At 40.2% G+C, this 24605-nt stretch overlaps 1 long non-coding RNA gene across 3 annotated transcripts; it reads left to right on the forward strand.

Moving 5' to 3' along the window:
* Positions 1-376: 376 nt before the first annotated feature.
* Positions 377-1382, forward strand: LOC110934357. 3 transcript variants are annotated; one of them, XR_002588264.2, is made up of 3 exons: positions 377-756; positions 858-906; positions 986-1382. It is a non-coding gene; the product is annotated as an uncharacterized LOC110934357 (long non-coding RNA). The 3 variants fall into 3 exon arrangements; XR_002588263.1 differs by having other exon boundaries at positions 861-906; XR_004892039.1 differs by having other exon boundaries at positions 377-906.
* The last annotated feature ends 23223 nt before the right edge of the window (positions 1383-24605 follow it).

Consider the following 24605-nt stretch of genomic DNA (forward strand, 5'->3'; position numbering starts at 1 on the left):
CACATTCCCAAACACTATTACGTTGATTTGACACGAACCTACATTCCACCCAAACCATGCAACATGTTTAATTGAATGTCATAAACATCATGTATATTAATATTCACATTTCGTCTTGCATGCTAATGTTTGAAGAACAAATCGTCGGGACACCATACCCCTTTGAGCTTTGTAGTAAATGAAGCCTTTACCTCCCTCACCTACTTAGTATACAATTCTTCAAGACAGAGATCACCCTTTAACTACAACAAATTTTTTAGAAGAGATATAAGTGCAAATATAAATGAAATCTACACTTTCTCACCTACCTAGCTAACTCATTTAAATCATAACGATATAAGTAATTTTTTCTTTCCCAACCACTCTATCTGCATATATAATCTCCATCCATATACGCTCATTAGCCATCTCTCCACATCTTCTCGTTCCCATTCACTCAAACTCGATTACGTAGCACCATCATTTATATAATCCATCCACCAGTCGAAAACCAATGATTTTTATTATTTTCTACTGTTGGTAGGCTGATTTTTTTATTTTTATGTTCAAGTGCATCTTTACAACCTTGTTTATCCTAATCGACAATCATAGAAAACTACATGCCTTATGATATTTGTATATTTTGTCTCTTCAATTGTTTCCCTTTTTCATCGATCTAACATTATAGGGGTTGATGACAATAATACTTACGACGTGTTTCTAAGCTTTAATATGGAATCTACAGCTGAGGCAACTTCCTACAACTCTATAGAAATGGTTTGTTATAAAGCACAATTAGAGTTTACGCCATAGCTAGTTTATTATATTTGCTTCATTTTTGATTTTATTGGCATTCTTTTTATATGCCTTTTTCTCAGCAGGTGCTCGCCAATAGCGTGAGCCGAATGCGTGTTTTTTAGGGTATAGGTGTGTCATTCATACATCCTTTTCATTCTCATTGATCATTCAACATTTATCTTTTCTAAATCATTGATCTTCTTTTCAGGGCCATTTATCCGGAAGTAGGGACTGCAAACGGGTGACTATATGTTGACATACATGGATATGGTAACTTGGAGCTATGTATGCATGGATACAGTACAAACGTGTTGAGTATAAAAACAATGAGAACAAATCTTGGCCATCTATTTTTTAAATCAAATGATGGTATCGATTACGGATATGTTTGGCAAAAGTTGTAACACCCCGTGTTTACAAAAGTCAAAGTCAAAGTCAAGATTGAAGTCAAGGGAAGAAAATATCGCTAATTGCAATCTGTCACTCCTTGCTCAATTACTGTTTTGACTTCCTTGGCTGTAGTTAGTCTATTTTATGTTTTTACGATTGGTTGTATTATGTGGAGTAATTAGTTACAATCGAAGTAGTCGAATTATGATTCTCAATGCGAACCGCTTTACGATTGTGAATAATAGGAAGTAACAATGCGATAAAGTCAATTGATCAATAATCGAACTAATCTAATCATCATCGAACTCGAAACTCGAATATCGCAAGGATTGATTATTGTTGTACGTGTGTGTGTGCCTTATGTGTTACTGGTGCATGTTTACTTTATGTTATGTGTGGTAATCAATCGATTCGCAATCGAACTCAATCGCAATCGAATCGCAATCGCAAACCAAATACCAAACAAGGATACTTGTATGTTGATATAGTAGTTGGGATTAAAAGTAGTTTGAATAGGAAACTCTACCGTATTCTCATCAGTCGCAATCGAAATCGAAATATCAGAAATCATCGCGCCAAACACTCGAATCAGGCAGCTGAACGATCAGGCTACCACCCGATCGAACAGCCAGCCGATCGGACTGCTATATGATCGGACAGGCTGTCCGATCGAGCTGCCTGGCCGATCGGCCAGCCCATACCTTTTTTGGCATCCTATAAATACCCCTATCATTGTCAAACTTTCTACTTTTGGAAACTTCTGTCCAGCCAGCACACTCAGCTTACTTTTTCTCAGATTTCTCTCGATCGGTAAGATTTCGTCCAAAATCTTGTAATTTCTTGATCTACGCGCACTCCTACACCTTTCTATCTTTCAAATCTTAACTTTTAACCGTGAAATCATCAAGATTCAAGTGTTCTAGGATGATGTCATCATGGGTTCTTGAAGAACTTCATGTTTTGGCCTCAATCAACCAAGAATAACTTGGATCTAACTGATTTCCACATAAACAAACAAAGATCTTTCATAGATCTAAACATATACACGCTGAAAAGGATTGAAATATTGTTTTCCAACTATTCTTTCAACTCTTTTACACTCAATGCCTTCCAAAACCGATAGAAGCGGAGCTTGTGCCGACTTACTAACCATTTCGGTGGTTGCGTGACTCAAGATCCGGAATCTATCCACAAGGTTCACCGATTTCGGGTTAAACATTAAACTCCGTCCCGAACAGTTCACCGGCCGCATTTGGTTGATTCCTGTCCGATCAGGGGAATCAAGTAAGAAAGAGGGTTCTATGGTTCGACTCATTGTCAAAATACCTCGATAAAACGATAGACAATCAGAATAACCAAGTGTTAGACGAATAGGCTGATCAGGTTAGGGTGCTGACCGATCGGACTGCTGTCCGAACGGACAGCCAGCCAATCGACTGGCCAGCCGATCGGCTAGCACATGGTCCCACACTTAATCAATTTATTGAAGATTGGGTATGGACGAACTGTTATTCGATCGACTGTCGTCCAATTCGATTACTCTTCGGATCACGAGATACTTGACTTCAACACTTAATCGATTTTTCAAAATGTTCGACGCACTAGGAGTACCACCCGATCGAACAACCGTCCGATCAGGTGACACCCTGCTGAGAACTTGTCCGCTGAAGTACCCAGCCGATCGGGTTGCCGGCCGATCGAACAACCGTCCGATCAACCGACCTGAAAGGTAAAGATACTTCAAGGTTTTCAAATGCTACAACAAAAACTTCAAAAGTCAACCATCATACACTAACACATCCTACTCTAAGGAAGAAACAATCCACTCGAACAGCCATCCGATCGGCCTACCGACCGACCGGACAGCTGCCTGAACGGACTCTCAACCGAACGATCAACCGTCCGATCGACCAGCTGTCCGACTCTCCAACACTTGTTTCCGTTTTACGCGTTGCTTATCATCATGTATTCAGGCTAACCCTACTCTCAAACTATTCAGGCTAACCCTACTCTCAAGCGCTCCCTTCAATCCATCAACCGCTGTGAGTATACTCGAACCCTTTTTTGCTTTCTCACTTTTGGGTGTTACATGCATTACGTATTCTAAATCATAATCGAACACACTACGCAATACTTTAAACGCTAACCGTTATCGCATGTATTACGTGACTAAATGAATGCTTGTTGTTATCTTTACATGTGGGTGTTCACACGGGGGTTGTTAAGGACAATTACTTGCATGCATTACGGTGGTAATCATGTATTGCGAACTTCCTCGGGGAGTTAACCCGCAGTCATTGGTATCGATAGATCCATGTCGATAATTAACATGCATCATTTTCCTCTGTGTACGTGCTGGTTATGCGTAAACTATTTCGAACTCTATTATGCTATTATCAAACTTGTATGCTCACCTTTACATTTATGTATTGACTTTATTTTAACGTATCTGACAGGTGCTTAAGATGCTTATCTGCTAGGAAAGCGAGGCTAGAATAAAGCTCTAGAGCCCAACAAATAGGTGTCTGTAGTGGTCAAATTAAGGGTCTCTAGAAGCAGATAAACAATTGTTGTTTATTTAAATCTGAGTTGTCGGAACAGAATATTTGTCTGGATTTTGTCTGTAATAATTTATTTACTGTTTGAGATACGGTATGGGACGTATTATTTAAATTGAATAGTAATGACAATTGTTATGGAAACTTCTGGACAATCTGTTTCGCTCAGTGCCATGCCCCCGATGATTCCGCTATCGATTGGGGTGTGACAGATTGGTATCAGAGCCATAACAATAGGGAATTAGGCTAGACACGACCTAGTACGGGTCGATGTATTAGAGACCTAGACTATAGTTAGGACCCAATAGACCGATTCGTGCATGTCCATTTAGGGAATATGTATGAGCTTATTACTATTCCTCGCTATTCTCGCCTACGCTACACCATCACCGCACTCGAATTTTCAATAATGAGAAAGCGATTTAGTCAAGATTAGGTGTGAAAACCGCAAACTCTCGACTAAATTGCTTGATCAATGCTATTTTATCAACTTGTCAATGATCTCTTCATTATTCTTTTTCAATAACGAACGCTTGTTCAATGGGAGAATTATACCAAACCAGGAGTGAAATCCATATTTTGATGAATAATCTCCTCTATTTTACTAAAATCAAGGGAAAGTTGTCAAGCTAGGGGTGAAACCCTAACCTTGATGGCTTGTCCATGGATTTTACCAAAAACTCTCACCAAAGTCTCGACGGACTCCAACGACCTTAACTCACAATATGGCTAGAGGGATGTGCGCCGGATGCCCAAGAATCGAGGCAGAGGCCCTATCTCGAAAGTCAAAATGTGTACGACAGATCCTTGAGAATAGTCGAATCGCTTTGGGTAGTCAATGTCTAATAGCCGCAGACAATCTATCTCTCGATTTTTATGTGTTTCGATTCTGAGCCCGTAATTGCTGACTCTGATGACTCGTTGATTTTATTTGTTTATATGTGTTTAATTGTTTATGTGTTTAAAATTTTGAAATTTACTCGAATTTGCTCACACTTCGATCGTGTCACACCCCGATTTCCACGTGTCTCACCGGTGGGCCCGGTGGGGGATTACCGTGACGTAGTTGGCAACAATATAGTCAAACCACACAATTATATGAATGCACAGCGGAAGCATAAAGATAAATATAATTCAACCTCCGAATGTAATATCAAATGTATTACAGAAGTTGAATTGTTTCCACAGGGGATCAAAAATAAAGTATTGTTCAGTCAGATACAGCATCGAGCTTGCGAGACTATTCGTGATGCTAAGGAGCTATTACCAGCCGATTTACGTATAGTACCTGCACTTAATCTTTTTGGGAAAATACGTCAGTTTACACTGGTAAATACGTTCAACTGACACATTTAAAAATGTTTATTGAAATTGATTTGAATGCACAAGGCACAAACTCTTTTATAACTTGGGAAAATTATAATAATCTTGTGAACGTATTACATGTTCTTTTATGCGTTCAGTAGCCCGGGATCCTGTCCGGGTTAAAGATTAATAGACACACCACATTGCGTAAAACCGTAGTATAAAAACCAACGGCTACGTCTTTTAATAATAATGTCGACATAATATACCGGGTGTACGCCTACACCGGGATGTCGAGGTCGTGGCCATTTCGTAAAATGATGCCAAGGATATCCGGGACAACGGTCATTAACCCCCCAAAGGCTTTTAAGAAACAAAACTGTTTAAATGAGCCGATCACATTATTCAATTAACCACCTAAGCGATGGAAGATATGATGCTCAATCAAGCGGTATTAATATACCGTAACCCAAGCCCGTATAGGGGAAATAACTTAAAAGTATTTACCTTTGCAAGTATATTCCTTAATGGATTACGTCACTGATAGCTTTTACTGGGGCTCCTATTCCGGAACGAAGGTTTTAATTAACCTGTTAAAATCCTAACGGGTCTTTATATTGGCCGTAGCCTAGACCGGTTGGTTCCGAAATATAAATACGGTTTAATCGCGCGAAAAGGCGAAAACCGAGAATGGAGTGTGATTCTGACCCAACAAGTTCAGAGACTTGTTTTATATGGGTTTAAGTTCCACACTCTGGAATTAGGGGTCCAAATAATATAATTTGACCCGTATCCGCTAATTTATGAAAACTAGTTTCATAAGCCGAACCGTGCGCGCAATAGGCGAAACGGTTAATCATGAGAGTCCTACGCTTGTTTCCTAAGTCAATATGCCTTAAAGAGGTTGTGGTATCAGTAGGATACCTTCCGTGATGCCCGTAACGAGTTTTAGTTAATATATTGCCCCGTAGGGGTTTTTCGGTCATTTTAAAGACTTTTAAAGAGCTTTTCGAGTTCTTCAGGAATTCTGAGTTTCCCGAACAGTTTATAAAGTCTAAAATACATTATTTATTATTTAAAATCAGTAGCAACTGGAATCGGGTCAAAAGACCTTGTAGAACTCAAGTTTTGGCCGAAAAGGGCATATTCGGTATTTACCGAATCGTAGCCATAACCGCAGGTTATGAGCAAGGTAAAAATTATTAAAAATCTTTAAAATTCCAAAAATATTATTTTACAACAGTGGGTAAAAGTTTTGGTGATGAAATCTTGGTTTAGATAGGCGTTCTGCTAATTGCGCCGTTTATTACAAAAGTTTACTTTAATTGCGCTTTTTAGCATAACTCTCATCCCTCGGATTGACGTGAAACTTTAAGGACATGCTTGTAATTTAGTAAGCAAGGTTATGGTCCGTTCACGTGTCCGAATTACTCGTTTTATTTTAAAAAGGCCGTTACGGTCAACTTTTAGGCGATTAACGGAAATGCGTAAAAGACTCGGACAAATCATGAACCGGTCACAGAGGGTTATACCATCATGTAACTTGGTCCTAAGAGAGTCCTAAGGCATATCTATACCTCACTAAAACGGGTCAGAACTGAAGTCAAAGCAAAAGTCAAACTTTTGCGACATTCGGCTCCGAACCGGTTCAATATAGCAAATGACCGAATCAAACGAGCGTAAACAAGTTTATATACTTAATATCATATTTTATGAGTGCCAAAACAGGTTTCATAGCATATACATTACAGATTATGTATAAAATGGCAAAATGACTTTCTGTTGACTTTTTAAGTGCACGTTTGACTCGACATTTGACATAGTTAGAGTGGTGATCAGAGGGAACCCTTTTAGAGGTTTATTACCCACATAAATACCAACTCATAACTACTTTTGATTCGTCATAAGACTGAACCATCACGGATTTATTTTAAAGTCAAACCGTATTTACGACTGTTTGGTTTCTAGCTATTTACTAAGTATAAATCAAACTACAAAGGATCTAAACGACTTACAGAAGTTGAGACTTGCTTAGAGAACAAAGAAAAATGCTCGAGAGCTCTTAGAAGTGACCAGAGAAGTGTTTTGAGTTGTGATGAAAGTTATGAACACAACATGTCTATTTATAGTGCAAAATAGGCTCCAAGATCATTACACATTGGTCTATACTGATCATGGATGATGGGCAGGTGTCCCATGGTGCTATGGGTCGAGTAGGGGGTGCCCATGCTTCATTAATTGATGGTTTGATCGTTCACAAGCTAAAAAGGCATAAAAAGCCAAAGTTTCTGCATCTGGGCGTCCCACGCGGCCCGCATGGGAGTTTCCATGCATTTGTACGCGGGCCGCTTGAGATTTAAACATCAGGCGCGTTTAAGAGGTGGCTCGCGGCCCGCCTCAACTTAGCCCATAACTTAACGCGGGCCGCGAGAGGCTTGATTTTCTAAAATTTTAAATCTTTTGCAATGATGACGAGAATCTGGTAATTAATAACGAAATCTTTCGTAATTATTAACCTGACCTTTCGGGTTTGAAGGGGTAACTTTGCGGTTTGGCCCTCGGTTAATTACAATTAAGGGCCTTGTGTTATTTACCCGCATTATTAAGTCCCCGGTTAATTTATTAATTATTCGGAAAGCCTTAACTTTCATTATTGACGCTTTTAACTCTTTTTATAAGAATTCGATCATAATTTCCTCGTTTTAAATCGGAACTCCGCGAAATTTATATATTGCATTCTAGTGAGCGTATTATACTGTTACAAAGCCTTGGGAACGTTAAAGGGTCACTCAGAGGTATAATTAAACATGTTGACACAGCTAACCCCTGTAGCTTGAAATCTCTCACTTTCTTCCGCGATTCGCTTCCGTACGATCCACGATTTATTCGTTTGAAGGTACGAGCATCATTTAGGGTTACTATACAGTATATCTACCCTTGTTTGACATTTATAACCCTCGAATTCACATACTTTCAAGGTTTGTCAACATTAGTCCTTTATTTAAATACAAATGCCACACGTAATCAATTGACACGTGTAAACACATTATTGGACGCAAAAATTCGAGGTGTTACATCCTCACCCCCTTAAAATAAATCTCGACCCGAGATTTACTCAAATAAATAAGGGCATTTTTCTTTCATCATGGCTTCGACTTCCCACGTGTATTCGGGACCTCTACGGGCATCCCATTTGACCTTTACAATCGGTACGTGCTTTCTTCGAAGCTTTTTCACCTGTCGATCTTCAATCGACAAAGGTTTCTCTACAAACTTTAAGCTCTCATCTATATGCACATCTGTGTGTGGGATCACCAATGATTCATCGGCGAAGCACTTCTTGAGATTGCAGATGTGGAACACATTGTGAATTCCATTGAGCTCTTCAGGCAAATTTAACTTATAGGCGACTGATCCGACACGTTCAATGACCTTAAAAGGTCCTATGTATCTCGGACTCAGCTTGCCCTTCTTGCCGAAACGCATTACCCCCTTCCAGGGTGATTCTTTAAGCAACACTTTTTCACCCACTTCGAAGTGAAAATCCTTACGCTTCGGATCAGCGTAACTCTTCTGCCTATCACGGGCAGCCTTGAGACGTTCCCGAATCTGGATAATTTTGTCCGTTGTCTGGAAAACTATCTCCGGTCCTGATAATTGGACCTCTCCCACTTCCGCCCAACAAACAGGCGATCTACATTTCCTACCGTGTAATGCCTCGAAAGGCGCAACCTTTATGCTGGTATGGTAGTTGTTATTGTAGGAGAATTCGATTAGGGGTAGGTTCTTATCCCAGTTACCGCCTAAATCGATCGCACATGCACGAAGCATATCTTCTAATGTGTGGATAGTACGCTCACTCTGACCGTCCGTCTGTGGATGGTAAGCCGTACTGAAGTTCAAACGCGTGCCCAAAGATTGCTGGAAACTCTTCCAGAAATGAGACGTGTACCTAGTATCCCTGTCAGAGATAATAGACACAGGTATGCCGTGTAAGGCTACAATCTTATCAACATAAAGTTGGGCTAACATATCGGAGCTATACGTCTCCTTGATGGGTAAGAAATGAGCTGATTTAGTCAGCCTATCAACTATGACCCATATTGTATCGTTTCCTTTCCTTGTCTTTGGTAACTTGGTAATAAAATCCATAGTTACGCACTCCCACTTCCACTCGGGAAGTTCAGGCTGTTGTAGCAAGCCAGACGGCTTTTGGTGCTCGGCTTTGACTTGAGCACAAGTCAAGCACTTTGCTACATGGGCGGCTACAGACTTTTTCAAGCCTTTCCACCAATAGTTTGCCCTTAAGTCTTGATACATTTTTTCCGCTCCAGGATGGACAGAATATTTGGAACTATGGGCTTCCTGGAGGATAACATCTCGTAGCCCTCCATAAATCGGAACCCATATTCGTCCGTTCAGTCTAAGGATTCCATCCTTGCTAAGAGTCAACTGCTCTTCCGTTACTCCTAACTGTTCCTTAGCATAATTAGCTTCCAACACAGCCTCTCGCTGTGCAGCTAATATCCTCTCAATTAAGTTATTCCTGACTTCAATGCTCTTGGCATTGATTCTTATAGTCTTTACCCTTTCTTTTCTGCTTAGGGCATCAGCGACTACATTCGCTTTGCCAGGATGGTACCTGATCTCACAATCATAATCGTTCAGGGTTTCCATCCAACGGCGTTGCCTCATGTTCAACTCCTTCTGGTTGAACAGATGTTGAAGGCTCTTGTGATCAGAGTAGATCACAAACTTGATACCATAGAGGTAATGCCTCCATAATTTTAGTGCAAATACAACGGCACCCAACTCCAAATCATGGGTGGTGTAGTTCTTTTCGTGCACCTTTAATTGCCTGGAAGCATAGGCAATCACCTTGCCTTTCTGCATAAGCACACATCCCATGCCTGTGTGCGATGCATCGCAGTAAACTACGAATTCATCTGTACCTTCCGGTAGTGTCAACACAGGTGCGTTGCTTAGTTTCTGCTTCAGGATTTCGAAGGACTCTTGCTGCTTTGGGCCCCAAATGAACTTTTCTTTCTTCTTGGTTAGGGAAGTCAAGGGCACAGCAATCCTTGAAAAATTCTCAATAAATCTCCTGTAGTAGCCTGCTAACCCCAGGAAACTACAAATTTCGGTAGGTGTCTTTGGCTCTTGCCAGTTCATGACCGCCTCTACCTTAGCGGGATCCACCTGGATACCGCGCTCACTTACAACGTGACCCAAAAATTGAACCTCTCGTAGCCAGAATTCGCATTTCGAGAATTTGGCGTAGAGTTTCTCACGCTGTAGCAACTCGAGAATACAACGGAGGTGTTTCTCGTGGTCAGCTTGGTTCTTTGAATATATAAGGATATCGTCGATGAAGACGATGACAAATTTGTCCAAGTACGGCTTGCAGACGCGATTCATGAGATCCATGAACGCAGCCGGTGCATTTGTGAGCCCAAAAGGCATCACTAGGAACTCGTAATGACCGTAGCGAGTCCTAAATGCTGTCTTGTGCACATCTTCATCTCTGACCTTTAGCTGATGATAGCCCGACCTTAAGTCGATCTTCGAGAAGTAGCTCGCTCCTTGCAGCTGATCGAACAGATCGTCGATCCTTGGCAAAGGATATCTATTCTTTATGGTAACTTTGTTCAGCTCACGGTAATCGATACACAACCTCATCGATCCGTCCTTCTTCTTTACAAATAGGACAGGTGCTCCCCAGGGAGACGAACTAGGTCTGATGAAACCTTTTGCCAATAGTTCATCCAGCTGAGTCCTTAATTCCTTCATTTCAGTCGGAGCTAGCCTGTAAGGCGCTCTAGCTAGAGGAGCTGCTCCAGGTATGATATCTATTCTGAATTCCACTTGCCTATCTGGTGGCAAACCAGGTAGTTCTTCGGGGAAAACCTCGGGATATTCAGAAATTACAGGAAGATCCTCTATCTTCGGCTTGGGCTCTTCAATTATTACCTGAGCCATGTAAATGACACAGCCTCTGTTCAAACATCTAGAAGCCTTGAGCATAGATACATCTTTAGGTAATCCATACTGAGTGTCTCCTCCAATGGTAAGTGATTCACCACTCGGAGTCTTTAGCACTATAAGTCTTTTGTTGCAAACAATTTGGGCCTGGTTGTGGGATAACCAGTCCATGCCCAAAACAATGTTGAAACCTGCTAGTTTGAAAGGAAGTAGAGATAGAGGAAAAAAGTGGTTCTTAATGGACATTTCACATCCCTATAGAACAGTGGAGACGGTTTCTATTGTGTCGTCTGCTAACTCTACCTCGTATTTCACATCTAGGGTTTTGATAAGCATATTTAATAGTTTGCAAAATTTTTGGTCTACAAAGGATTTATCAGCGCCTGAATCGAAAAGTACTCTTGCAAATATATTATTTACGAGAAAAGTACCTGTAAGTACGTTGTCGTTCAGCACAGCCTCCTTTGCATCCATGCGAAAGACTCTCGCATTCGTCTTCTTGTTCTCTTCCGGTTTCCTGGCATTCTTAGGGCAGTTACTCTTGATGTGCCCCTTTTCATTGCAACCGTAGCAGGTTGCGTCCTTGATTTTCTTGCAGTCCACAGTCTTATGGTCCTTGGACTTGCATAGTCCACAGGAAAAAGTCTTTGGTTGAGACTGTGAATTCGACCCAAACCTACATTTTCTAGAATGGGGTTTCTGGCAGATTTTGCACTTGGGTCTTTCTCCAGCTTGCCCATCCCTCTTTGTTTCAGCCCCTCTCTTTCCGCCACCGTTTCCACGGTGTTTCTTTCCTGACCTTCGTGAGGTATCATCCTCACGTTTCCTCTTCTCTGCCTCCTTGCTCCTTAGGGTCCTCAGACGGACCGCATCTAAAGTGAGAGACAAGGAGAGTTCAGTTACTGACCTGAAGGTCGTCGGCCGAGAGGCCTTCACACTAGCCTTTATCGCATGCTCTAAGCCCCCAAGGAAACGAGCGATTCTCCTTGATTCCGGTGTCACGAGATATGGAACCAAGCGAGACATCGTATTGAAGCTCGTTAAGTAGGCCTGGCAGTCTAGATTTGTCATTACTAGTGACACAAAATCAGACTCGCTCTTCTCTACCTCATGCTGAGGACAGTAGTTTTCCTTAATGAGAGCAATAAATTCCTCCCATGTCATCTTGTATAGAGCAGACTTACCGGATGCTTGTACCAACGCTCTCCACCATGCTAGGGCCTCGCCCTTAAACGACTGCGACACAAACTTCACCACATCCTTCTCAGCACACCCACTGATGTCCACAATACTGTCCATCTCATCTAACCAAGTTATGCAATCAACCGCACCTTTTTCCCCTGTGAACTCCCGGGGTTTACAAGACACGAAGTACTTGTAGGTGCAACCCTTGGCACCGGATGCATCAGTATATTCTCGATCACGACGAATACTATTCTCAGCAGACGAGTGATTATCGTCATCTTTCTTGGGTTTGGAGAGTGGTTTGGTTTGTGACTTTGGTTTGGAGGGTGGTTTTGATACGGTTCTGCTATGAGACTCAGTGTATTGACGATCAAGAGCTGCCTGAACAGCGTTGTCAATCAGAGTCTTTAGTTGTGCGCCTGTCAGATGCCCTGCGCATTATCGTAGTCATCTTCGTTTGTGTGGCTGTTTCCTCCATTGGGCTCCGCCATTGTAACTTGAATCTGTTACAGAAGATAACAAAATTTTATTCAGGAGTTTATTATGGAATTGTCTTTTATGACAATTCATTAACCATGGTAACAGAGACCATATTTGGTTAACTTATTACTCACTTAATCTTAGGATCTGAATATATCCTATTTTAGCTATAACAATAATATTGGCGGCATAAAGCCTAATCACGAGGATGTTTTATAATATACTAGCCGAGATTTCAGAGAATCAAAGGCATGGAGATTTGAACCGTAGTTCTTTTATCTCTTTATGACAGGGAGTCATAGACCACCACCGTCTTTTGTCCTTATAAGACAATTATTACGGCCCATAGGCACTACACCACTAATGGATGTATTATTAAGGTTGGCCCGTAGGAACTACATCATTAATGGATGTTTTAATAAGATTGGCCCGTAGGCACTACATCACTAATGGATGTTTTAATAAGATTGGCCTGTAGGCACTACATCACTAATGGATGTTTTTAATAAGATTGGCCCGTAGGCACTACATCACTAATGGATGTTACATCACAAATGGATGTTTATAAAATCATCTTTATTGATGATTTAACCCATGATTTATAAATCATTTAGTTGGGTTTTTGAAATCCTTAGAAGGATTATTGTATAAGAATGACGTGTGTGATTTTAACGAATCACATCTGCCATGATTGTCAACTTGCTTGCAGAGGTTAACAGGGAATCTGAACCTTTTAATTAAGTCATACCATCTTGGCCGGATCTTAAAAGACACCAGGCTAGGTTTCACTCTTAAGATTCTTTAGTTAGGCAGATTAATTGAAAAGGAATGGTTTTGATTCATTTCATATATATTATAACAAAACTCATAACATACATTCCATAATCTCAAATACTATCGCATATTGCCCTAATCGGGACTTTAAAACAAGTACATACCTTTATAAAGGTTAAATAAAAGATAGGTCCATACAAAGACTAGTACACGACATGTGTCCTTGTAGGGATTAACGGATAAGTCCATGAAGGACTAAAATACGATAAGTGTCCACGCAGGGACTTATTTCAAAATAGAAATTACATTAGTATAATCATATGGACTAATGGTCCCGATTCTTCTTCTTGCCCTTTAATAGGTTTGCTAAGCCCGTGAGAAATCCTCGGTGGCTCTTTTTCTCTTCCTCGAACTCTCTCTCCACACGATCTAATCGTCGGAGTATCTCTTCCTGCTTAGGAGGAGAGAAACGTGGTTGAGATGCTGGCTGCGGAACTGGAGGTCTGGGAGGTGCTGGATACCCATGAGCTGAGTAATCCGGTAATCCTCTATTTCCGTCTAGGTAGCGGGCGTTATACCTTGCCGCTACCACATATGGGTCGCGCTCGTAATTGTAGTTGTAATGCGCCTGCGACGTCGGTTCGAACGGGTTATACGCCGTTGCATATGGGGGTAATGGGTGATCATGCCCAAATGGTGGCGAGGACGGCGCAACTGGTGCGGAGTTCGCCTCTTGTGCTGGGCTTGAAGGCCCTTCTTCAGGTAATGACGGATAGTCGCTAGCACTCGAGTGGCGAGAGGTGCTGAAGTTAAATTCCCCTCCTCGGGTAGACATCCGTGCACCTGATCTTCTTCGCCTTGGCGGATCTGGTATTACTGGTTGAGTCGGTGGCGGAGGCGGTGGCGTAACTGCCTCAAAATGTGGATCCTCTGAGGGATCTCGCGGATGCTGCTGTTGCTGCTACGATGTCTGCTGAGATGGTGTATAATACCACTCATGTTGATTAAACAGCGCCATGAAGCTGTCTGGGCCCTGATAAGGAGTCCCATGAAATGAAGATCCGTCAGAGATCTCTATTGGGTGCGTGGGCGTACCACGAGCTGGTTCTGTTGGACCTGTATCCTCGTCCATGTGATCTTCCGAGAAGTGGTCTTGTGGGCCAAGAGGAACAAATCCTACAGGCTCCTGTATGTAGTCAGCTGGGTAAAACTGACCTCGAAAATATGGAGTGGGATCGCCAAAGGCACGGTGCGACACCGAGCGTTGTAGAGGTATATAGGATGGCTGAGGATTGTTAGGATCATTTTCGGAGTCTGGTTCGAAAGAGTGACGATAGGATGGCGTCGAACTGTGAGAGGTCGAATGCCTTGCTGGTTCGAAGTGGTCTCTCCGTCTTGGTTCTTCACTCCTCGTCATCGAAGGAGGTCTTGTACCTGACGGTCCAGCTTCGTGATCGTTGTGAGTAACGATCTCTCCTCTGCCTCTTCTTCCCCTTCCTCGTCCTCGGAATATAACAGGTGGCATTTTCCTGCTTCAAAATTCGTTAAAAATCATAATGAAATAAAGACAAAAAGGAGTATTAACCCGAATTTGTCCTAAGTTATTGTCTAGACTCAAGTATGTGCAATTGAAGATTGGGTATTGACAAACTGTTATTCGATCGGCTAGCACATGGTCCCACACTTAATCAATTTATTGAAGATTGGGTATTGACGAACTGTTATTCGATCGACTGTCGTCCAATTGGATTACTCTTCGGATCACGAGATACTTGACTTCAACACTTAATCGATTTTTCAAAATGTTCGACGCACTAGGAGTGCCACCCGATCGAACAACCGTCCGATCAGGTGACACCCTGCTGAGAACTTGTCCGCTGAAGTACCCAGCCGATCAGGTTGCCGGCCGATCGAACAACCGTCCGATCGACCGACCTGAAAGGTAAAGATACTTCAAGGTTTTCAAATGCTACAACAAAAACTTCAAAAGTCAACCATCATACACTAACACATCCTACTCTAAGGAAGAAACAATCCACTCGAACAGCCATCCGATCGGCCTACCGACCGACCGGACAGCTGCCTGAACGGACTGTCAACCGAACGATCAACCGTCCGATCGACCAGCTGTCCGACTCTCCAACACTTGTTTCCGTTTTATGCGTTGCTTATCATCATGTATTCAGGCTAACCCTACTCTCAAACTATTCAGGCTAACCCTACTCTCAAGCGCTTCCTTCAATCCATCAACCGCTGTGAGTATACTCGAACCCTTTTTTGCTTTCTCACTTTTGGGTGTTACATGCATTACGTATTCTAAATCACAATCGAACACACTACGCAATAATTTAAACGCTAACCGTTATCGCATGTATTACGTGACTAAATGAATGCTTGTTGTTATCTTTACATGTGGGTGTTCACACGGGGGTTGTTAAGGACAATTACTTGCATGCATTACGGTGGTAATCATGTATTGCGAACTTCCTCGGGGAGTTAACCCGCAGTCATTGGTATCGATAGATCCATGTCGATAATTAACATGCATCATTTTCCTCTGTGTACGTGCTGGTTATGCGTAAACTATTTCGAACTCTATTATGCTATTATCAAACTTGTATGCTCACCTTTACATTTTATGTATTGACTTTAGTTTAACGTATCTGACAGGTGCTTAAGATGCTTATCTGCTAGGAAAGCGAGGCTAGAATAAAGCTCTAGAGCCCAACAAATAGTTGTCTGTAGTGGTCAAATTAAGGGTCTCTAGAAGCAGATAAACAATTGTTGTTTATTTAAATCTGAGTTGTCGGAACAGAATATTTGTCTGGATTTTGTCTGTAATAATTTATTTACTGTTTGAGATACGGTATGGGACGTATTATTTAAATTGAATAGTAATGACAATTGTTATGGAAACTTCTGGACAATCTGTTTCGCTCGGTGCCATGCCCCCGATGATTCCGCTATCGATTGGGGTGTGACAGATTGGTATCAGAGCCATAACTATAGGGAATTAGGCTAGACACGACCTAGTCCGGGTCGATGTCTTAGAGACCTAGACTATAGTTAGGACCCAATAGACCGATTCGTACATGTCCATTTAGGGAATATGTATGAGCTTATTACTATTCCTCGCTATTCTCGCCTACGCTACACCATCACCGCACTCGAATTTTCAATAATGAGAAAGCGATTTAGTCAAGATTAGGTGTGAAAACCGCAAACTCTCGACTAAATTGCTTGATCAATGCTATTTTATCAACTTATCAATGATCTCTTCATTATTCTTTTTCAATAACGAACGCTTGTTCAATGGGAGAATTATACCAAACCAGGAGTGAAATCCATATTTTGATGAATAATCTCCTCTATTTTACTAAAATCAAGGGAAAGTTGTCAAGCTAGGGGTGAAACCCTAACCTTGATGGCTTGTCCATGGATTTTACCCAAAACTCTCACCAAAGTCTCGACGGACTCCAACGACCTGAACTCACAATATGGCTAGAGGGATGTGCGCCGGATGCCCAAGAATCGAGGCAGAGGCCCTATCTCGAAAGTCAAAATGTGTACGACAGATCCTTGAGAATAGTCGAATCGCTTTGGGTAGTCAATGTCTAATAGCCGCAGACAATCTATCTCTTGATTTTTATGTGTTTTGATTCTGAGCCCGTAATTGCTGACTCTGATGACTCGTTGATTTTATTTGTTTATATGTGTTTAATTGTTTATGTGTTTAAAATTTTGAAATTTACTCGAATTTGCTCACACTTCGATCGTGTCACACCCCGATTTCCACGTGTCTCACCGGTGGGCCCGGTGGGGGATTACCGTGACGTAGTTGGCAACAATATCGTCAAACCACACAATTATATGAATGCACAGTGGAAGCATAAAGATAAATATAATTCAACCTCCGAATGTAATATCAAATGTATTACAGAAGTTGAATTGTTTCCAAAGGGGATCAAAAATAAAGTATTGTTCAGTCAGATACAGCATTGAGCTTGCGAGACTATTCGTGATGCTAAGGAGCTATTACCAGCCGATTTACGTATAGTACCTGCACTTAATCTTTTTGGGAAAATACGTCAGTTTACACTGGTAAATACGTTCAACTGACACATTTAAAAATGTTTATTAAAATTGATTTGAATGCACAAGGCACAAACTCTTTTATAACTTGGGAAAATTATAATAATCTTGTGAACGTATTACATGTTCTTTTATGCGTTCAGTAGCCCGGGATCCTGTCTGGGTTAAAGATTAATAGACACACCACATTGCGTAAAACCATAGTATAAAAACCAACGGCTACGTCTTTTAATAATAATGTCGACATAATATACCGGGTGTACGCCTACACCGGGATGTCGAGGTCGTGGCCATTTCGTAAAATGATGCCAAGGATATCCGGGACAATGTTCATTAACCCCCCAAAGGCTTTTAAGAAACAAAACTGTTTAAATGAGCCGATCACATTATTCAATTAACCACCTAAGCGATGGAAGATATGATGCTCAATCAAGCGGTATTAATATACCGTAACCCAAGCCCGTATAGGGGAAATAAGTTAAAAGTATTTACCTTTGCAAGTATATTCCTTAATGGATTACGTCACTGATAGCTTTTACTGGGGCTCCTATTCTGGAACGAAGGTTTTAATTAACCTGTTAAAATCCTAACGGGTCTTTATATTGGTCGTAGCCTAGACCGGTTGGTTCCGAAATAAAAATACGGTTTAATCGCGCGAAAAGGCGAAAACCGAGAATGGAGTGTGATTCTGACCCAACAAGTTCAGAGACTTGTTTTATATGGGTTTAAGTTCCACACTCTGGAATTAGGGGTCCAAATAATATAATTTGACCCGTATCGGCTAATTTATGAAAACTAGTTTCATAAGCCGAACCGTGCGCGCAATAGGCGAAACGGTTAATCATGAGAGTCCTACGCTTGTTTCCTAAGTCAATATGCCTTAAAGAGGTTGTGGTATCATTAGGATACCTTCTGTGATGCCCGTAACGAGTTTTAGTTAATATATCGCCCCGTAGGGGTTTTTCGGTCATTTTAAAGACTTTTAAAGAGCTTTTCGAGTTCTTCAGGAATTCTGAGTTTCCCAAATAGTTTATAAAGTCTAAAATACTTTATTTATTATTTAAAATCAGTAGCAACTGAAATCGGGTCAAAAGACCTTGTAGAACTCAAGTTTTGGCCGAAAAGGGCATATTCGGTATTTACCGAATCGTAGCCATAACCGCAGGTTATGAGCAAGGTAAAAATTATTAAAAATATTTAAAATTCCAAAAATATTATTTTACAACAGTGGGTAAAAGTTTTGGTGACGAAATCTTTGTTTAGATAGGCGTTATGCTAATTGCGCCGTTTATTACAAAAGTTTACTTTAATTGCGCTTTTTAGCATAACTCTCATTCTAGACCTCGAATTGACGTGAAACTTTAAGGACATGCTTGTAATTTAGTAAGCAAGGTTATGGTCCGTTCACGTGTCCGAAATACTCGTTTTATTTTAAAAAGGCCGTTACGGTCAACTTTTAGGCGATTAACGGAAATGCGTAAAAGACTCGGCCAAATCATGAACCGGTCACAGAGGGTTATACCATCATGTAACCTGGTCCTAAGAGAGTCCTAAGGCATATCTATACCTCACTAAAACGGGTCAGAACTGAAGTCAAAGCAAAAGTCAAAGTTTTGCGACATTCGGCTCCGAACCGGTTCAATATAGCAAATGACCGAATCAAATGAGCGTAAACAAGTTTATATACTTAATATCATATTTTATGAGTGCCAAAACAGGTTTCATAGCATATACATTACAGATTATGTATAAAATGGCAAAATGACTTTCTGTTGACTTTTTAAGTGCACGTTTGACTCGACATTTGACATAGTTAGAGTGGTGATCAGAGGGAACCCTTTTAGAGGTTTATTACCCACATAAATACCAACTCATAACTACTTTTGATTCGTCATAAGACTGAACCATCACGGATTTATTTTAAAGTCAAACCGTATTTACGACTGTTTGGTTTCTAGCTATTTACTAAGTATAAATCAAACTACAAAGGATCTAAACGACTTACAGAAGTTGAGACTTGCTTAGAGAACAAAGAAAAATGCTTGAGAGCTCTTAGAAGTGACCAGAGAAGTGTTTTGAGTTGTGATGAAAGTTATGAACACAACATCTCTATTTATAGTGCAAAATAGGCTCCAAGATCATTACACATTGGTCTATACTGATCATGGATGATGGGCAGGTGTCCCATGGTGCTATGGGTCGAGTAGGGGGCGCCCATGCTTCATTAATTGATGGTTTGATCGTTCACAAGCTAAAAAGGCATAAAAAGCCAAAGTTTCTGCATCTGGGCGTCCCACGCGGCCCGCATGGGAGTTTCCGTGCATTTGTACACGGGCCGCCTGAGATTTAAACATCAGGCGCGTTTAAGAGGTGGCTCGCGGCCCGCCTCAACTTAGCCCATAACTTAACGCGGGTCGCGAGAGGCTTGATTTTCTGAAATTTTAAATCTTTTGCAATGATGACGACAATCTGGTAATTAATAACGAAATCTTTCGTAATTATTAACCTGACCTTTCGGGTTTGAAGGGGTAACTTTGCGGTTTGGCCCTCGGTTAATTACAATTAAGGGCCTTGTGTTATTTACCCGCATTATTAAGTCCCCGGTTAATTTATTAATTATTCGGGAAGCCTTAACTTTCATTATTGACGCTTTTAACTCTTTTTATACGAATTCGATCATAATTTCCTCGTTTTAAATCGGAACTCCGCGAAATTTATATATTGCATTCTAGTGAGCGTATTATACTGTTACAAAGCCTTGGGAACGTTAAAGGGTCACTCAGAGGTATAATTAAACATGTTGACACAGCTAACCCCTGTAGCTTGAAATCTCTCACTTTCTTCCGCGATTCGCTTCCGTACGATCCATGATTTATTCGTTTGAAGGTACGAGCATCATTTAGGGTTACTATACAGTATATCTACCCTTGTTTGACATTTATAACCCTCGAATTCACATACTTTCAAGGTTTGTCAACATTAGTCCCTTATTTAAATACAAATGCCACGCGTAATCAATTGACACGTGTTAACACATTATTGGACGCAAAAATTCGAGGTGTTACAGATCGACACACACAACCTGCGTTGCTCTCTATCTTAATATGCCAACAAGTCACTACAAAAAGAACGACATTATGCTACGATATACGCTTATACTATACTAATCGATATGCTATATGTGATTGTTGTATACGAACGACTCGCGAACTTTGAATAATAGGTTTCTGTGTTCTGACTGCTCCTGTGTACTGATAGGAGGATTACGTGATATTATGTGCCTGTGCTCTACGTGCTTAGGTGCTTCTGTGATTATGTGAATCTGTGATTTCGTGCCTATGTATTATGTGATTATGCGTGTTACTAAGCTTTAGTTAGAACTAGACATGTGAGGTAAGATTCAATTATGATGTGTCTGAGACCTACGACGATGTCTGATGCAGACAATGTCGTCATCTGGACATCGAACCCCGCTTACTCGTCAAGAAAAGAGAGACAAACGTCTTGCTACTATCATCGCCAAGCAAGTAGCAAAGACTGTGAGCGAAGTGTATGAGAACGTCAGCAAATCATCTGAGGAGTCGAGAACCGAAGCTCCCAAAGATGCTGCCAAGACTGTTTTCAACTTCAAACAGTTCAAGGCATGCGGACCAAAGGAATTCACCGGAGAAGATGGCCCAACAGCTATGTTTCAATGGTTTAATTCCGTCGAAGTCACTCTATGTAGGTCCCCTTGATGTATATGGATCTTCACAGAATCGTCTTTCCAATCAAGAGTGCGGAATCCTCTTGATCAGAATTAGTAGAAAACGTGTAGAAACAGAAATTAGCAATCACTTTCAAACCGGGTTTTCTATTGGTTATCAAACTCAAAGTATTACAATCAATCAAAACCCTAACCACCAGAATTTCGTCCAAACCTTAAAGCAATCACGAAATTCTATCTCTCCAAATACTGTTTAGGCTGATTAATTGATTAACCTAAACCCTAAAGCCTAACCTTGTTTATATAACACAAGGTTTACAAGTTGGACTAGGGTTTACTACTTGGGCAAGGCCCAATTCGTCCCCCCTACATCCAATTGGGTTTAGTTTAGCCCAAACACTATTATTTCACTTATACAAAGCTAAACCCGCTAACTGTTTATCGTTTAACTAATTACAAGATATCCAAAGACCAAATCTAAGCTGTTGTCACAAATATGCACCAACAAACTCCCGTTTGACAATAGCTTCATAAAAACTTTGTCTTCAGTCAAAACTTTGTCTTCAGTCTTCTTGCAATCTTCAAGTAATCTTGCACTATCCTTGGTCTTTGGATAGCTTCAGCTTCAATAGCTTTTGTCAGCAACAGGCTGTCAGCAACAGACTCCCCCTAAGCTGATGCATCCAATCAACAAATCTTCAAAACGTTAGCATTTGAGTAAACTCCAGTTCTGCACAACAATCTTCAAACTCTTCAACTTTGTCTGCAATGTAGAAAGGAGGTTCTACCATGCATCCAATCAAACTCTCATCTTCTCAGCAACTTCTCAGCTACAAACTGCTTCAATCTGTATACTATAAAACAAACATCTCGAGAAACCATAACAATTTTTCAACAAAGTTAAATAAATTATTATTTTTCAAGAGACAGTTAAACTGTATCACAGATTAAGCATTTTCAACTTATCACCAACACGCAAAAACATTTTGTGCAACACACAAGAACCTGCAGCAGTTAAAATTTTGAACTCACTTACTGAACTTGTCTCCCCCTATCAGTAGCAATTCCTCCATGAATAACAGTTTTCGTACGTTAAGAATTTTAAAACAGAAAAGACACTATTTTTGGATTTTTATATTTTCTGAAAGCAAGTAAATACAAAAATAATAAACACTATATTTTTGTGAGAATCACTGGTAAGAAGATTATATCAGCACGATCAGACTGTTTCACACAATTAGATTATTTAATGTTTTAGTGAAAAGCAGTTCAAGACGATTACCGGTATGTTTGTCCACTTAAACAAAATGCATGAACATTTCAAGTACCATTACCGTATGATACGTTAAGGTAATATTAATTACTGATATACTAGTGTGTCCCACTTCAAGATATACCCCCGCGATCAAGGTATGCACAAAGATTTATCGTAGTAGGTGAGTATACTGAATGTCATCCTTTAAGATATCATGACTGTGTCTGCATATAATCTATTTTATCATGTTTTGATTGCTTAACTATGAACACCCAAATAAATACTAATCAAAACCTGGAAATATAAATAGCACACTCTATCATGCAAGTATCTTCCCTACCACATATTTCACAAGTCCAATCCAGAGTTCTGAAATCTTAACTGGGAATAGGTTGAGAAGAGAACTGAATAGATCTTTAGTAGAGATGGTATAATATACAGATCAAATGAGATTTTCTCAGTTTGATATTGGTTTCTTGGGTTTCTTTTGGGCACTTGAGGGCCTCTTTCGGTTGTATTAGATCTATAGCGCGACAATGTACAGCTAGGTCAGCATGTTTCTGGATGCATCAGAAGCTGTCGTTGCCTAGCACCTCCAGGTCAGCATATATCTGGATGCAGCAGAGGAGGTACACGACTTTTTTCAGAGAAGATTTCAGAATCAGATCAAAATTGTGTGTATCGGGAAAACATACAAACATTCAAATAGAAATGAGCTAATTCCAAGTAACTTTCTTTCCTGGGGTCATGTACAATTTTAATTCTGAACAGACAGACAACCAAGATATCCCTAGATGAAATAACAGTATAAAGACCCAAAACTTCAGATTTTGGCAATCTATCAACGCAAGAATTAAGGTCATTAAACCATACACCACTGATGTGTTCCCCACTCATATTCAGTTCATTTATGTTTATATCACATTGGTAAGTTGATTATTTCATGCTTTTTGCCTACTGGTACATCATATGATGAAGCTGCTATCACACTTAAGCAATTTATGTTTCAATTTCAGTGTGACAGTCTAACTTGCTGATGTAGTATCATTTCTTCTTTTTCACACAGTGATAACTCATTTTTGATTTTCCTATTTTTTTTTATGTTTTTGATTTTTCAATTTTTTTATGTTTTTTTTTATTTTTATGAAAAGCAGTAAACTATTTACAATTTTTTTTTTGAAAAACCAGTTATTCAGGATTTCTCATCCCGTTGAGTTCGACTAAGTGTTCAAAGCGAGCCCTGTCAAATGCTTTAGTATAAAGATCTGCTAGGTTATCATGTGTGTCGACTCAGCACTTTGAACTTCAATTTAAATCATTTAATATATACATATCAACAATCTCACATCCCCCGTCATGTGCCTAGAGCAGCCACTATCAACATAAGCTGATAATCCTCCTTAGCAGCTCCTGCACACACTAACTTAAGAAATTAGTTAGATTGGGGGACCCAAGCCTTAATGGTCTTGGGTCGTCCAGATTCATCAACTACAGGAACGTCCATCCAATATCCATCACTCCTTGTTGGAGTGTTGGATTGCTTACCCGTTGTTGAACAAGAATGATAATCTCCACAAGGTCTTTGATTGCGAGAGTTCCAATAACTTCTCGGATTTTCTGACCTTTGAAAATTATTATCTTGATACCTACTTCTACCATTATCATACCATGAATTCTTGAAAAATTTTGGATGTTGTTGAACATTTGAGTTACAAAAACTCCTATGTTCGTTTCTTCTTTGAAAATTTCGATTACCAGATGTCTGGTATCGATTTTGATATCCAAAATTTTTATTTTGACTTTGAAATCGATTTAATTTACCATTATAATGACTAAATTGTGGAGAAATACTTCTAGGTTTATCAAATCTTTTCGAAGTTGAAGTTTTAGATTGAAATTCAGGTTTCTTTGTCTGACAACTTGATTTTACATTATTGCTTGACCCAACCTGATTCCCGTCTTTAACCTCGTCAACTTTTTGCTTACCTTTCTTCAAAGGACAACAACTCGCCACGTGCCCTTTGTTGTGACATTTAAAACAGGATCTTTTCTTATAATTTTTCTTTTTGTTTGATCCCTTTTTAAATGTGTTGGTCTTTTT

This window comes from Helianthus annuus, chromosome 4 (genome assembly GCF_002127325.2).
Source record: "Helianthus annuus cultivar XRQ/B chromosome 4, HanXRQr2.0-SUNRISE, whole genome shotgun sequence".
Taxonomy (NCBI): domain Eukaryota; kingdom Viridiplantae; phylum Streptophyta; class Magnoliopsida; order Asterales; family Asteraceae; genus Helianthus; species Helianthus annuus.